The sequence below is a fragment of the Strix aluco genome, chromosome 5, assembly GCF_031877795.1.
Source record: "Strix aluco isolate bStrAlu1 chromosome 5, bStrAlu1.hap1, whole genome shotgun sequence".
NCBI lineage: Eukaryota > Metazoa > Chordata > Aves > Strigiformes > Strigidae > Strix > Strix aluco.
Window position 1 is genome coordinate 35895390 of NC_133935.1, and position 13233 is coordinate 35908622.

The 13233-nt window shown below is 45.2% G+C and overlaps 1 long non-coding RNA gene and 3 other non-coding genes across 4 annotated transcripts; 1 reads left to right on the top strand and 3 right to left on the bottom strand.

The window, feature by feature from the left end:
- Positions 1-5766: 5766 nt before the first annotated feature.
- LOC141924478 (uncharacterized) lies at positions 5767-7048 on the bottom strand. Its single transcript, XR_012623555.1, has 2 exons — positions 6841-7048; positions 5767-6248 (listed from the first exon to the last, which is right to left on the bottom strand). It is a non-coding gene; the product is annotated as an uncharacterized LOC141924478 (long non-coding RNA).
- TRNAW-CCA (transfer RNA tryptophan (anticodon CCA)) lies at positions 6368-6439 on the bottom strand. Its single transcript has one exon. It is a non-coding gene; the product is annotated as a tRNA-Trp (tRNA).
- Positions 6878-6949, top strand: TRNAD-GUC (transfer RNA aspartic acid (anticodon GUC)). The gene has a single exon. It is a non-coding gene; the product is annotated as a tRNA-Asp (tRNA).
- Positions 7049-7085: 37 nt separating the features above from the next.
- TRNAD-GUC (transfer RNA aspartic acid (anticodon GUC)) lies at positions 7086-7157 on the bottom strand. Its single transcript has one exon. It is a non-coding gene; the product is annotated as a tRNA-Asp (tRNA).
- Positions 7158-13233: the final 6076 nt, after the last annotated feature.

The window sequence follows — 13233 nt, forward strand, 5'->3', positions numbered from 1 at the left end:
TTTGTATCTGAAAGTATTCAGTATCACAAGTGTTTTGGCAATGCTTAAAGGAAATTGAATTCCTCTCAAAATTTGGTAGTAATAATTTAAAGTGTAGATAGTATGTTTCACCTTGAAAAGCCTCTAGGTGCCTTGGAAAATAGATCTTTCCCTCACCTTTAAAAATTTACATCTTATTTGGATATGAAACCAGTTGCAGACTGACACAGCATACTTCAGAAAGGAAGAGGCAGAGAGATTCTTCAGCTATTTTACTAATGTAAAAAATAACAACCTCAATTCATATCAAGTCTAAAATGTTTTAAAGCAGCGTAAGGGGGAACGGAGTCTGGGAAATTTTAACCAAAGGTAACAGTGGAAATACGATCTAGAAAGTTGGTGCAGACACCATCTAACATTCCCACGGACAATAGTGGTACTCTAGGCATGAAGCTTGTTTCTGACGCAGCTTCTTAGAGGAGTGCAACTGCCATTTGCAACTCATCGTACTGTTCAGAGTATGCAAAACAGTTGGTGCTTGCTTTTCTTGTGAGTGACCCTTAGGAGTGAAAGGAATGAAAACTGTTGAGCTCGAAGTCAGTTTACACCTTTCAATCCAAGTACATTGGTGGTAAGTCTGGTTTTAATGCATTAAGTGTAGCATAAAAATGCAACAGCAATATGGTATGAAGTAGTAAATCACTACAGTTACACTCCCAGTTCAGCTTTGGTCGTAACAAATAGATGGGTTAACTGGCTTTACTCTGGATCTGTATTTTTTGTCTTTTTGCTGTCAGGGAAAACTGGCATAGAAGCATAAAGACAGCAGAAACTCAGCACTGTATGTTTTGGCTACTTTTTCAAAATCCAGTACAGTGGTTGTGGAGCCACAGCCTCAGATTAACATTACTTACAGTTCATATTTACAGTCCATTCATGTTTTGAAAGTTATTTCCCCAACAATAGAAATCTGAATTATCTTTCATTAATTCTCTGTTACATTGTTACACTGATATAACTCCCTTGCATGGACATTGGACTCTTGTTGGCTTACCTTTAGCTGCTTCCAAAGTGACAAAAGCTAAAAAAGCATCATATAATACTCTAGCGTCACTCTATTTCAAAGCAGTAGACTTCTCTGGGAAGCCAAGTCCATAAAAAATCCTTGGCACAAAACTGTCCTTTATTTCCCTGGTTCTACACTTTTTGTGGGAATACAACAGAAGATTGGTGAGGAGGATTGTAAACATGCTCAAGTGACTTGCAGCTGGGATGTCGAAAACATATATCGTACTAATTGTTGTTTAGCTTTGTGCACTTGACGGGTAGAACTTCTGCATTTAGATAACATAGGCCTGTCATAGACACAGAGGCACCTTATTGAACATCCTTGAGATTCCTGCCCTGCTGTGGGAAAGATCCACAGTAGCGAACTACGCCTGTGAAAATCCCTGATATATACAGATGAAAGCAGCAGGTTCGAGATCTTTTCTTTCTTCTACTCTTTCTGGCTAGCAAGGACCGAGCTCCATGTGCTTGTGTCCTCGCTTGCGTGCCTCTGCCCGGGTGCTGCTGCAGAGATCCCCGGGTTGCGAAGTAACAATGAATTTACTCTCTGCATTTCGCATGTGGTTTTGTGGTTGTTCCTGCATCCTGCCTGTGTCAGCTCACACACTTTTCATTATTGCTCCTTGGTAAAAACACGTATTCTCCAGGCAAGGTAAAGACAGGGAAAGTAATACGAGAAAGTGCCAAAATGTGCACATACATAATGATTAACACTGGAACCTGCAACTATCACCACAATTAGACCTTAATACAGCTGAGGATCTGCACCTTAATTGTTTGTTTAAAGGAAAGAAAGCTTGCATTTTGTAGCATAAGGCAGCAGTCAAAGGGGATAAGGGAATGAGTACATTATCAATGAGCTCAAAAGATCTTTCTAATGTTTCTAGAAGAAAAAAAAAAAAGAACAACAAAATATGAGGTGATCCATATGCCTGTTAGATGATTTGTGTCTTAAAGGTTGGAGTACAAAACTGGTGTTTTGCCATGCCTTCTGTGAAGCATTCCAGTACTTAAATGTTCATCCCTAACAGCAAGTTCTGGTTTTCAAAGACAGAATACCTGCCTCTACCTGAGAAACAGGTAGACACATTTTACCTCTTGTCAGTATAAATGGTGACAAAAGGAAAGTTTAGGAAAAAAGTGCAAATGGTGTGAGATTATGGCCATTTTCAGTGCTGAAAAAACTGCTGTAAGCTTGCCTAAAAATGTGAAATATGCTGAAAGTAGAAGCCAAAAATCCTTCCTTTGTAGGACCTTCCCAAATGTCTGGAATTTGTTAGCTTTCCTGAGCGTGAGAAAGAGATTTTCATACAGTCGTCTTTGACAGGAAAACACTGAATGCTGCCTATCTCAGATTTCTAGCTTTGAGTTTCACCAGGTTTATGATTCCTAACCTCTAATGCCACCCATAAAAATAAGGCAGGTAGTTTAGGTTGTGCTACACCGAAAAAAATGAATTTTCTATAGCTACATGTTCAAAAAAGTATCCTAAATTCAGTGGAGGGTTGGATAACATTTAATCCATAATGAAGTATAGATGTATAATTTGCATTCACATGTAACATTTGCCTCATAATACATAATAACACTGTGAAGGCTATAAATCCATGCATGGCAAAGGCGTTTAAGTAAGTGTTACAGACATGTCCTTGCCTTAGCCTGAGCTGATATGGAAATCTTCTTAGCTAAAGGAAATGTAAAAAAAACTATATGAAGTATTAATTCAGTTTTGGTGCACAGCCAGTTTCACAATGAAAATAATACTCCCTCTGAGAAAAGCAATAGAAACCAGAAAGCATTACTATAAATAAAATAAGCAGTTGCCTAATCATTATGGCACAGTGTAGCTATACTTTCTAGAATCACTCATTTCTTCTCCATGTTCTTGATAATTTAGAAAAATTAGGTGGCTTTTTAATAACTCTGGCTTTCTTATCAGAAACATCTCTTTTTAAGCATAATCCAAGTTGAAATGGCAAAGTGGTAAGAAAAAAGCGTGCCTTACTATAATGGAGTATATTGCTGCTAGAGCAGTTCTCTTACATCTTCTGCTGAATTTGCCAGTGGACGTAGTTTTAGCAGGGAGAGAGGCCAGGCGACTGCGCTCACCTTGGCACCTGCTGGGATGAATATGCTGCTGTGTCTGTCACCCAGCGTGGTGACAGACAGGTGGTTGCCTTTGCTGTGAATACAGGGGTGCCCAGCGCTGTGGGTGGTCTGCACGACTGTTCCTGGGCAGGGAAAGAAATGTGTACAACTGAGCAGTGTAACTGTTAATACTTCTTATTGCTGACACTGTGATAGACAAAGGCCTGTACCAACAAGGATTGAAAACAGAAGTATCTGCTCCTGCTTAGGTACACTGACAGAAATGAAAAGGACAGTTTACAGGGCAGTTTCCCACACGGAATCATTTCCAAACAAGAATTATTTGGATATCTATTTTTATCATACGCAGACAGAGATAGTGCAGCAGCTATATTTACCATATGTAAGCTATTACTTCAGCTCCAAGATTTTTGAACCTTATGTGGATTTTAAGTTACTGTCTATATTTAGCTAGTAACAATTTTGTAAGTAAAAACATCTGTGTTAAAAGATCAGTCAGGTTACAAAACAAAGCATTTAAAAGTTAGAAAGGGACAAAAGCACAGAAGCACACACACTGTAGAAATGCTGGTGAGAGACAAATACGCACCAGTGTACTTGAGTGCCTCAGAATTAATAGAGTCAACTTGACAAAACAGCTGTGGGATGACAGACTATTCTCTTATCCCCATTTTACTGATAGGAAATTGAGAGGGAGAGTTTGCACATAGCTAAGGCACATTTAATTCTTTCACTTAGTTTTGAAGCAGCACTAGATTATTTTGATTTAGGGACAGTAGACTCTCCCTCCAAAGAACAACTGACAAAAAATTTAGCTGAACCATTGGTAGTTGTGGTTGTTGTTGAAAGGGATGATCCTGCTCTCTATCCTGTCCCAGGCCATGTGCTCCTGACACTTTTCTTGTGTCGGATCTAGTCGTTGTGTCACCAGATCTGCATGCTGAGCCAGCAGCTGCTCTGCACAATTGCAAGATACGATCCAAGTGGAGTGGGGGAAACACACAGGCAGGGATGGACAGGGCAGAGCGAGACTGACTGTTTTGTGACAACCTGCACCCACGTTATTACGTTCGGTATATTAGCATGAAACCACACCCTGAAAACTTCAACTCCTATTAATAGATATTCTCTACTGTCATTAGCTGACCCCCTTACTGCAAGCCAGGGGTATTGTGTGGCAACAATCTGGAATGCTTAGAGCAGCGCACCTGCTTTGGCAGCGGTACAGGAATGCAAGCAGATTGCTGCCACATCTGACATCCATCTCTCTGAGGGCTGGTAAGGCAGAGACGTAAGATATTTTGTGGGACCAGGGAAACATCTAACAGATTACGCATCCAATAAAAAATGCATCTATGTAACAGATTATGCGCCAAAAAAAAAAAAAAAAAAAAAAAAGAACTAACCACATAAATGAAAGTCCAGTGAGCATAGCGTGTGAGGCAGTCCTCCTCTTCTATTCAGACCTGGTAAAACCTGAGTCAGCTGAAATACTGTCACCAGTTCTGGGCACGTAAAAATGCAACTCGTTTGGAAAGACCCAAGAGGCAAGTGATACAAATAATCAGAAGCCCAGCAAACATGGTCTGTTGCTCTGAAACAGCTATGGAGAGGCATAACACATTTCAAATATGTAAGCAGTACCTATAAAAAGGAAGGGAATAAACTGTTCTCCAGTGCAATAGCACGAGGGCTGGATTTAAGTTACTGCAAAAGAGACATCAGGGTTAAACTACAAATAGTCGCTTCCTAACAGTAAGGATAGCAAAGCACTGGAACAGAGCACTTAAGACGCACACAGAATTTCTCGATTTGAAAGGTTTTAAGGGTATATGGAACAAATATTAGCCCGTAAACCCAAAAGTATTTATCTTTAAAAAACCCACATAATTTGATGACTCTGCTGAGTCTGGTTTCTAAGATTTCTGTATTCTCTTGATTTTCTGCCATGGTTTACAACACTAATAATCAGTTCTTACAAACTTATGAATTGTATTTCTGGCATGTTTCTCTCTGTCCCTCAAATTCAGGCCTTTGACAAACAATTCTGTTTCCCTCCTAATTAAATTTCATTAAGTGTCAAACTTTCCAGTCCATTCAAATCATGAAAGTATTACTTCTAGGACTCGTTATCTCATATCTAGATCAAAATTAAGTACTTTGTGTGCCTTTCTGCCTCTGGCACCTCAGCATGTGAAAATGGCTACTCCGAGAAAAGTTTTCTGTTCCACAGCCTAAACCCATCACCTTCTGAAGCACCTCCCTTGGCACTCCACTCACCTCTCCCTCCCCACCAGGGTTTTGTTTGCCTTCAGGGTTCCTAACCCAGCATCTGTCTCAGCCCTTGGCTCATCCCGACCACTTGCTTCCCCTGCCCTGACTTCCACTCCTTTTCATTTGAGCTTCTGTGCTGAAAACAGGGTCTCCCTGACATTTTTTGGGCCTCTGTCCCACTTGAAATTATACCTCTTTCTGACTTTTTCTCATCATTTCCACACAGTGGGTAGTCTTTGTAAAACTTGAAGTAGATCTTTGACACGTTCTTGCCTTTTGTGTTTAAGTGTGACATTAGAAAGTCCTGGATACACAAACACCATAAACAAGCACACGTCTGTTTTATCCAACGGGATCTTTATGGATCTTTATGGTTACATTGATACTGCAGCAACACTGCACCATCACTCCCATTGTGATGCAGCTACTGGTGCACAATTGCAAGATGTGATCCAAGTGGAACGGGGGAAACATGCCTTAAAAACAAATTAAGTTTTTTAAAAAATTAAATTAAAATTTAATTAACAATTAAAACAAACGGGAAAAAATGCCTCTCCGTGCACCGTGGCGTGTGCTGCAGGCAGTGGTGGTGCCAACGGCAGGGAAGGACAGCAGCGTCCTCGTTTCCTTTCCCCTTGTGGCACCCTGGCACTTCCCCCAAACCGCTGCTGCCGAAATTTGAAAGCCAGATGCTTTCTACACACTTCTTTCTCGAGTTTCTCTCCGCGGGCTGCCTCGTCGGTGCCGCTGTTCAGACGGCTCTCCTTCTATACTTCTGCTTTCCCTCTCGGGCTCAAGCAAAAAGAGGAGACCCTTAGCTTTAGGGAAAACAACAAAAAAAAACACACAAAAGAAATTAATGTCCCTCCCTTTCCTCCGAGACAAAGCCGGTGAAGACCGAGAACGGAAATATAAAGGAGAAAACACAAAACGCAAGTGACCCCGACGTGATTCGAACACGCAGCCTTCTGATCTGGAGTCAGACGCGCTACCGTTGCGCCACGAGGTCCTGCTGGGCACCCGCACCGCGAGCGTTAGAACTCGCCCAGCACGGGCAGTCGGACGCGCCGCCCCGGGACGCCCCCCTGGGCCGGGGCCAGACTGCGCGGGCGAGGGCCCTTCTCGCCTGCTCTGGCAACCGCGTCCCCGCGCCGGCCCCTCTCCGCCGCTGCTTCGTTTCCCGCCTTCCCGCGCAAGTACGTCAGCTCTCCCCACCCACCCACTACGGGCCCCAGTGGCGAGGGCCTCCCGCCCCCCGGGGTGCCGGGCTCGCCTCTCGCGGCATCGCCGCCGTACGCAGCCTTGTGGGTCACAGTTCCCGCTGCCCGCAGGTCCCGCCCCCCCCCCTCCCGCCGTCCGTCAAAAGCCCTCCATTACCCGCCGGCAGGGAGGTGGCGTGTGCATTTGTACCTAAAGGCAGTCGCGCGAAGAGTTTTCTCAAGGCAGTTCCTCGTTAGTATAGTGGTGAGTATCCCCGCCTGTCACGCGGGAGACCGGGGTTCGATTCCCCGACGGGGAGGCCGCTGCAAATTTTTTCCTCCCCCGTCCGGGCGGAAGGGCGGGGCGCCCGTCGCCGAGGATTTTTATTGCCGCCCGGGGGCCAACGGCCGGGCCGCACGCCGAGGAACAAAAAAACCACACGCGCGGGCGCACTTCTCCCCGTCGGGGAATCGAACCCCGGTCTCCCGCGTGACAGGCGGGGATACTCACCACTATACTAACGAGGAGCCGCCGGGCGCCGCAGCCGCTGCGCAGCCGCTGCGCGGGGAGAGGCCGCTGTCCGCCGGCCGGGGCCGGCCCTGCGCTGCCCGGAGGCCCTCGGGGAGCGCCGCAGGCCCCCACGCGCTCGTTCCGCCCCTCCCCTGGCCTCGGGAAGGCTGCGGCTGGGCGGGCGCGCGCGGGGCAGCCGAGTGCACGATGTGCGGAAGCGTAACGGCGCGCACTGCGCGCTGCGGCCCGGCGAAGGGAAGGGGCGGTGCCGGTCGCTGCTGGTGTCCCCCCGCGCGGGGCGGTGGCGGCGCGGAGGCGTCCACCATGGCTCGGGCGTCTCTGGGCGCCTCCGGCCCTGGCGTGTCGCTGTGGGGAGGGAGAGGTGCCGTGCCCTCCACCCGCATCCCGGGTCCGCACCCCCCCGCCCAGCAGCGCGGCGCTCCGCGGCTCTGCCCGCCGCAGCCGGGAGAACTGCGGGGCGAGGAGACTGCCCGACGGGAGGCGGCGAGGGGCAGAGCAGCAGCTCGGGTGTCTTTGCGTTTGTATTTCTGCATTCGCTCACGCAGTTTCTTTTTACGGGAACCTGAGAAGCCGTGGAGTCAGCAGTCCTTGGGGTGAAGGGCCTCGAGCACCTGCTTCTTACCTACCTAAAAAGGGAACGAGAGAAATGGAAACCAATTACTTTGAGATTTGAGAGTAAAAGGCAGAAGGACACATACTGGGCATATGGCTTGATGCTGGCTTGGTCAGCAGTGACATGGTTGTAAGTTTGTATCACAGTGACGTTAGACAGGGAACTATATTTAATTTGATACCTTGTTAGATGAAGAATTAAGGCCATATAATAAACAAGCGATTGGAACAACCAGTGTCCTCTTCTGATGGTCTCAGCTACCTCTAGTATTTCCTTGGATGAAAGGACTCTACCTTAGCTTTTTCAGACAAGCATTGCTAAAGAGCAAACAGCAATCTCTACACAGACATCTAAATATAAGTGACCTGTAAACAAAGCATTTCTAAAAATTGGCCTACTTGTTTAAGCATTTGAATATAAATGTGTTTCTCAGTAGATGCAACAGATTCAAATTTTGTCCTGACCAGTGAAAAATCTAAAGCCTCATAATAATTTCATTAGTTTAGAGGTAGTGTAATGAGATGAACTGGTAGGGCTGTGAACTGATGATAGGCTTTAAACCTCCCAGAGCAGGATCAAAACCAGTGTTGCTAGGCTGGTCTAAACTGGCTGCGCAGGTTCAAATTTTATTCAAAAGATATTGATGGTTAACTTTAACCTGGGAGACTTTCTGGTGGATCTAACATTGCCTGTTTGCATTTTGTGGGACCACTCACACTTGGCTCGTTTGGACCTTTTTGGCAGCCGCTTCTCAGTTCCTTCTGTTCCTTGATCCCTGTGGTCAAGCAGCCTAGATGTTACCACTTGTGTAAGTGGTGGTGCTTGCTGCACTCAGGCCTTGTTTAGCTGCTGCTCTTTACCTCAGAGCTGGTTTTGCCTCAGGTTCCTGCACAGACCTCTCATTGGGCCGTCTTCTCTTGGAACAGGACTTCTGCTATCTCCATAACATCTCTTCCAAATTTTTGGCATTGCTAAGCACTTTCAGAATACCGGAGCCAGGCTCACAACAAGTGTAGACATTTTGTTGTGTTCTTCACTTTGTCCGTGATGGCAAAAGCAGATCTGGCTGGAAGTTCTGGACCTGCTGGAGATATGAGGAAAGCCTGTGGTGTGGCAGGCCTCTTGAAGCACCATTTTCAATAGCTCAGTACATTGCTAAGGGTGTTTTTATCAGAAAGCAGCTAGTTTAGAAATGAGAGTACTTGGTCATGCCTCAGCTCACTGCACTACTTCTGCACACCCACTCCCATTTTGGGACAGCTACTTCTGGCTGCGTCAGTCATCTTGTACGTTCTCCACATCTTCCAACCAGGGCAACCCTGAACCAAAAGTGCCAGTCAATACACTGGCTCATGCTCTTGCACAACCTCCTCCCACTCCCCATTTGGCAGGGAGAGAAAGCATATCTACTAAAAATACCTACTATGACCTGACCTTGTGATGGTGACTCTTAAACAACCCTGAAGGAGGGTTAACCAACTGTCCTGCTATGGTGAAAACAATGAGCACCTTTTTTTTCTCAGTGAAGCCTATATGCATGTCTGAAGCCAGACTTTTAAAGACATCCTTGTGTACTGCCACCAAGAAGGTGGCTTCTCCAAAGCTGTCTTAGAAGGAGAGCAAGAAGAGACATTGAAGTATGAGTCAGCACAGCAAAAGTGCTGTTTTGAAGTGGATGAACTATTCAAAGACTGCAATGACTCGCAGTTACAGAGAAATGCATTCCCTGTTGGTTTGTCATGGAGACATGTAAGCACAAAGCAGAACAGGTACTAGGAACTAGTATCGGTGTTCCAGAGTCTGTGAAACATCTGCCTTCTCCTCAGGATTTGCATACAGCTATTCCATGTGTCCAGTCCTAACAATCTTGTTCCATGCTTTCCTCATCATTGCACCAGCTTTGTGTTCAGCAGCCACTAGAGGCCTGCTCCCTGGAGCAACGGCCATCTGCAAGAGGCCCTTTTTGACCATAAGCAGGAGTAGGGCTGGGATCTAGCGCATCATCGTAACTGGAAGCTAGCTACTTCCCCTTCAGCTTCCTTAGCTGAAGCTCATCTTGCAGCTTGTCCAGCTGAGTTCTGAATATCATCATGGACGGGAGATTCCACAACCTCTTTGCCACAACAGGTTGTCCGCCCTCACTGGGAAGAATTTTTTCTCCCCTTATATCTACTTGGAATTTGCCATGTTGTAACTTGATTGGTTGCCTTTTGCCATTTTGCTGTGCACCTCCAAGAAGAGTCTGGCTCTATCTTCTCTATTCCCTCTTACTGGGTAGCTGAAGACAACAATTAGATCATCCTGTAGCCTTCTCTTCTTCAGGCTGAACAAACCAAGCTCTCTCAGTGTCTCCTTGTTTGTCACATGCTCCAGCTCCCTGTTCTTTTGGTGGCCCTCCATTGGACTCATTCTAGTTTGCCAATGTCTTTCTTGTACCGCAGTGCTCCAGACTGTGCAGGGTACTCCATAGGTACTCCATAGGCAGTCTCACAAGTGCCGGGTGAGGGTGGGGGCAGTAATCACTTCCCTTGATTGGTAACGGCTATGCTGTTACCAATGCAGCCCAGTATATGATTAGCTTTCATTGCTACGAGAACAGTTGCTCACTCAAGCCCATCCTTGTTGTTCACTGGGACCCCCAGGACCTTTTCTGCAAAGCTGCTGTTTATCCAGTCAGCTCCTGGCTGTTGTATGGGTTTATTATATCCAAGGTGTAGGACTTTAGAAAAGTTAAAATTAGAAAACATTCATGTCGGCCTATTTCTCCAGCCTTTCAGAGTCCCGCTGAATGACAGCCCTGCCCTTGAGTCTATCAGTTGCTCCCCTCAATTTCATGTCATCCACCTGCGTCACCTTATTTGACTTGACAAGGAACATATATTATTGTCGGCACGTTGAGGTTTGGCACAGCTGATGCCATCCTTGACAGTGTGATCTGGGATGGATCTGTGCTATGGCAGCGGCTTGTACTTCTCTTGCCATGTAGAACTACTCCTGCTTCTAGCGTTACGGTTGTCCAGGTGTGATGCTGAGACCGTGGTTTCCTTTTGCAGATCTGAGATGCAAACTGTGAAGTGCAGCATTGCTGCCTTGGAGGCACTGTCTGGTCCCCCAGGCAGAAGGCTGGGCTGCACAAAATCTCCTCACAGTGTTGCTGCGCGAGCATCCCAGGGTCCATAAGCAGTGGATCTGACACAGTGCGATGCAGGATACCAGCAACATGCTCATGGGTAACACTGTGTTTTGCTGATCAGGGATATCAATTAAACTCAGACACCAGAGTGAAAAGAGCAGGCGTATTTTATTAGAAATAACAAAATAATGTAACAGAATAATACAGAAATCATACAGTAAGAAAAGACAGAATAGTGCACTTAAACAAATAGGAAAATACGTCATCATTAAATCATAAAATCATTACTACCTGAGAGAGAGAATAGTGATTAAGGAAGATATATCACCACTTGCATACTTTACCATCATCCAGATCCACAGTCGCTGGGGAGCCCCGGTTACAGCGAGGATTTGGAGAGCCTGTCCCGGCAAGTGGGAAATCCTACGCGGTGCGTCCACCCGTAGGTGAGGCTTCCAAAGTTGCTGTGAGTGGGACCAGTCTTATATGCTAAAAATCAGCAAGCCAGAATAGCTGGCACCTTTGTTTCAAGCAGAAATATCTGGTTTAAATTTCACATTAGGTTCCCCCCAGAGCCTGGCCAGGGCTCAAGGAAGAAACTAAGGGAATTTCTCTGCTTATCTGATCGGGTTATGCACAAGGCCTCGAGGACAGGCACCTGCCTCCATGACTCTGTTACCCTATTCATATACAAAGGAAGGGGAAGATACATTCATCACATCAGGTCTCGGAGACAGACACCTGCTTCCGTGACTCTGTTGTTCTATTCACATACAAGGAACGGAAAGATACATTCAAGGTAGCTGCATCCTCCATGCATATTTCATTAGGGATTACATACTGAGTTAACAGTTTCGGTGCAGGGCCTGTTGCTCAGGCTTCAACACTTCCACCTTTTACATCAGAGTAGGTGGTATTTATAATTTAGTATAACACCTGTTAGCATAATGGTTATCAGTTATAAAATATACAGGATTCATCTGTAGGTCAACTCTGGCTTGGGCCTGTTGTCCAAGCCTTAGCACTTCACACTGGTACAAAGTCAAGGTACTGTATCTAATTGAAGTAGCCGCTTAAAATTTGGTCCTGTAACAGTCTCTTGAACTAGATCAAGCCTCTTACACCAGGGCATCTCTCAGTAAAAACTGCTTATTGAACCATACTCTGAAAATGGTGCCTTCTATTAAATATGTTAAGCTTTCTTTTTTTACATAAATAACTGTACTGATGACCATATTTTATACAAATAGGAAGCTATTTGATATTGTGATTACTTTCCATTTTCTTGAGGTAGCTTTTGGTTAGCTTAAAATATATTCATACTTAAAATATATATCTGCTTCAGATTAGTCAAGGTAAGTGCTAAGTAACACCTCCTTGGTGTCACCTCCAAAGCACTATAGCCTTCTGGAGAGCTGCCCTGATACAGAAGAGTTATCTTCTGGGTTTTTAAAACTAGAGTCCCTGAAGGAAGCTAGGAACAGCAAACCAATTGTCATTGGGTTTAGAGTTGTTGTACAGAGGTCTATAACCCCATTAGAAAAATGTTAGGGCTCCAAACCAAGGAAAATTTAAAAAGCTACAGAAGTGGTTTTGCCTCTTCTGCAGTTTATGGAGTGATCAGGAAAGTGTCAGCAGGTTGAATGTGCTAAGTGTAGCATGAAATGTTGTTAGGGCAGCTCCTTGCATCAGCAGTTCCCTCCTAGCTGTAGTTGCCACAATGATCCAGGTGGCCTGAAAGAAATGAGGACAGTCCTCAGAACCCACAGTTGCTGACAGGTAAGTTTTGTGAGCAGTAAGTCAGGCCCTCATCGCCTTGCCAGACTGTGAAATAGAACAAGTAATTTCAGCCCAATTACTCTAATTTTATATTCAGTGAGGGGAAAAAAAGAGCCTTCTGTAGCTGCAGAAATTAATTCTTCTAAATTGATGTAAAAACACAAACCCTAGATGAGAAGCGAAGTCCTTCACCGGTGTGGTCTTTAGGATGCCCCGGTCCAGAAGAGCTGCTGCAAATTGAATGCATTTGATTCTGATTACTCTTCATAGCTATTTTATACTCTCTTATTGCTGCCCATTCACACACATTCACACTCCATCTTCTCTTTGTTTTCTATTTTCCATTTAATTTTTGTCTGTACCCTCACCCTGTGAAATTCACAGCACAGGATTTAATGAGCTTTTCAGTAAGAATGGATGAGTTATCAAATGGCATATTAAATTATAGGACTTCTTTCTGTATAGTTTTTGGACATACACAATGTCCAGTGTAATGGATTTGTTGTGCAATCTGTATGACTTAATGATCTCTCTCTGTACTAATGTA